Here is a 2,726-nt window from a genome sequence, read left to right as displayed (position 1 = left end):
GGGCATGTGACAGGTCCTACTTCTGGCCCAGGGGACTCAGCAATTGCTGAAGCCGGTCCAGGACCCAGTGCAGAGCAGGGAGCATGGAGATAAACGGCAGAGAGGTTTTTCCCTAAGGGGGCTGTTTTTGATCCATGTGCTAAGCCGTACTTATCTTTCATCGTGAGCTGCTTCTCACTGGTCCTGCGTGGCCGAGTAGACTCTCAGCAGCTGAGTCTCTCTCAGTGCAGAATACGCCTCCTGAGCACCAATGCTTGCCTGCCTCACCTCTTGCCCCCAAGCTGATCAGGCCTGAAGGGCTCAGGCTCTCGCCAGGTCAGGTCTGGCAACTCCTTGCTGCTTCCAAACCGTCTCTCCGTATCCCTGGCACTCAGTCTGGTTCCTCAACTCTGTCTTTGATGTTCAGGGCTCACAGACTGCCATATATAATCGAATCACTTGATTTCTCGGGTCTTTGTTGTAAGAGGGTCCACTGGAAGCGTCTGACTACTCCACCATCTTGGCCCCACCCTCTGTAATCTTTAACAGAAGCAGACTGCTACACCTTTCTCCCTAGGAGCGGCTGGTATATTCAAACTTCCGACCTTCCAATTAGCAGCCGAGCACTTTAATCACTGCACCACTATGGCTCCTTAGGTAACGGTATACAGCCTTAATAAAAATGCTTTTTAGAGTTTGTAAACCTAAAACATGGATTGAATTTCTGAAGTTGTCCCTTTGCTTGTTTGTTTGTTATGCTGTTGTTACTGGTTTTTATATCTGAAGACTTCATGTCTCTGAGCCTCCCTTTCCTCGTCTATAAAATGGTGTTAATACCGTAAAACCTGTGAAAGCTGGAACTTGAGCAAGGCAGAAACCTGTCAGAGAAGGAAAACTCTAATAAATTTGCCATTAATAGAAAGCAATAAAAAATTGGTAAGGCAGAGAACTTGCAAGACCCAAAAAAATAAGGCAGCCCCATCGAGTTCCGGCTCTCACAGATTTCACTGTACTTTCCTAATAAAAAATTGATTTTCTTTATAGAGTGTAGCAGTCTTTGGTGCTCTCACAGTGTGAAAGTGTGAGGGCTAGGTACTTCATATACATAATCTTATTTCATCTAAACTAAGGTAAGGTTAGTTTTTTGTTCTTTCCATTTTTGTTGTAGTTGCTGGGGGGCAGGGGATGGCACTTTTTCCTTAAGCTCAAGTGTCTGCCTCAGTCCATGGGAGCCAATCTACAGAGAACAGCAGTGCTTCTGACCCTCTCCCCTACTGGGCAGTGTTACTGTACCTTAAAGTCATTACTCAGATTTGGTATGCCTTCCCTTACTCTTCCTCTTCCTGGCATCATGCCCAGGGGCCACACTTGAGCTACCAGCTCCCAGGCAGTAATCTGAACTAGACAAGGCCTGGATCTTCAGGACAGACCCAGCTCAGTTTAGCTCTTGAGTCCAGCCCCTTGTTTATATGACTGATTAGCAGCCTATTCCATAGTCCAGTACTCTCTCAGATTCAGGGAAAGTGGGGAGGGGTAGCCTCACTTAGGCCTTCTAGGCCTTGGCCTCATGGGCTAGCATATTTCATTAAAGAAGGCCTGCATTTGAGTAGTTTTAAGATAACTGCTCAGCCATTAATAAATATTTTGATATATATTTGCTTATTGCTTTTTCACTGGAGAAGAAGCAACAAAATCGTACTTCAAATAGCAAACGTGGGATATTATCATATCTATTTACAGATGAGAAAACTTAGGTTTAGAAAGGTTAAGAGATCTCCCCAGGATAACACAGTGGGTGAGTTGGAGGGCCAGATCTCACACGCAGGTTTTTCTGATGCCAAAGCTTGGCTGTTACCAAACTATATTCATCTTCAAGACTGTTTTGAAGATCAAGTGCAATAACATATAGAAGTTTTTAGCACACTACCAGGCCCTGTTGGTGCAATAGTTAAGTGTTCAGCTGCTAACCAAAAGGTCAGCAGTTTGAACTCACAAGCGGCTCCGTGGGAGAAAAGACCTGCCAATTTGCCCTATGCGGCAGTTCTACTCTGTTCTATAGAGTCACTATGAGCCGGAATCAACTTGATGGCACACAACAGGACCAGTAGGTAAAAAATAAATCTTAGTTCCTTTCCAAATCCCATTGCTGTCCAGTTGATTCTGACTTATAGCAACCTTGTAGGACACAGTAGAGACGCCCATAGCATTTCCAAGACTGTAAACTTTACAGTAGCAGACTGCCACATCTTTCTCCCATGGAGTGGCTACTGGGTTCGAACTGCTGACCTTAAGGTTAGCAGCTGAGTGCTTAACCACTACACCACAAGGGCTCCTTCTTAGTTCCTTTATTTTTCACATAGTATAATAAATATATGCTTATGTGAAAGGCAAAGTAAATTTTAAACATTTAAAAGTTCCCTTCTTCACACCCAATGTAACTTAGGTTTGCTAGCAGTATTTTTTAAACAACCACTCATATGTTAATATACAAGAAGTTTTTTCTTTTCTTTATTTTTTTTGATTTTTATGATTTATAAGGTGATTTTCTTTTTTTAATGGAACTACTTATTTTATTTTATTTTTATTGTGTTTTAGATGAAGATTTACAGAGCTAATTAGTTTCTCATTAAACAATTAATATATATATTGTTTTGTGACATTGGCTGCCACCCCCAGGACACGTCAACACTCTCCCCTTCTCGAACTTAGGTTCCCCATTACCAGCTTTCCTGTCCCCTAGTGCCTTC

At 42.9% G+C, this 2,726-nt stretch overlaps 1 protein-coding gene across 3 annotated transcripts in view; it reads right to left on the bottom strand.

The window, feature by feature from the left end:
• RAB38 (RAB38, member RAS oncogene family) overlaps positions 1–2,726 on the bottom strand; it is a 157,342-nt gene that overhangs the window by 71,982 nt on the left and 82,634 nt on the right. The window lies entirely within an intron of this gene.

The sequence above is a fragment of the Trichechus manatus genome, unplaced genomic scaffold (assembly GCF_000243295.1).
Source record: "Trichechus manatus latirostris isolate Lorelei unplaced genomic scaffold, TriManLat1.0 scaffold00140, whole genome shotgun sequence".
In the NCBI taxonomy this organism is placed as follows: domain Eukaryota; kingdom Metazoa; phylum Chordata; class Mammalia; order Sirenia; family Trichechidae; genus Trichechus; species Trichechus manatus.
The sequence above is the reverse complement of the archived record's forward strand: the minus strand, read 5'-3'. Positions and strand labels throughout refer to the sequence as shown.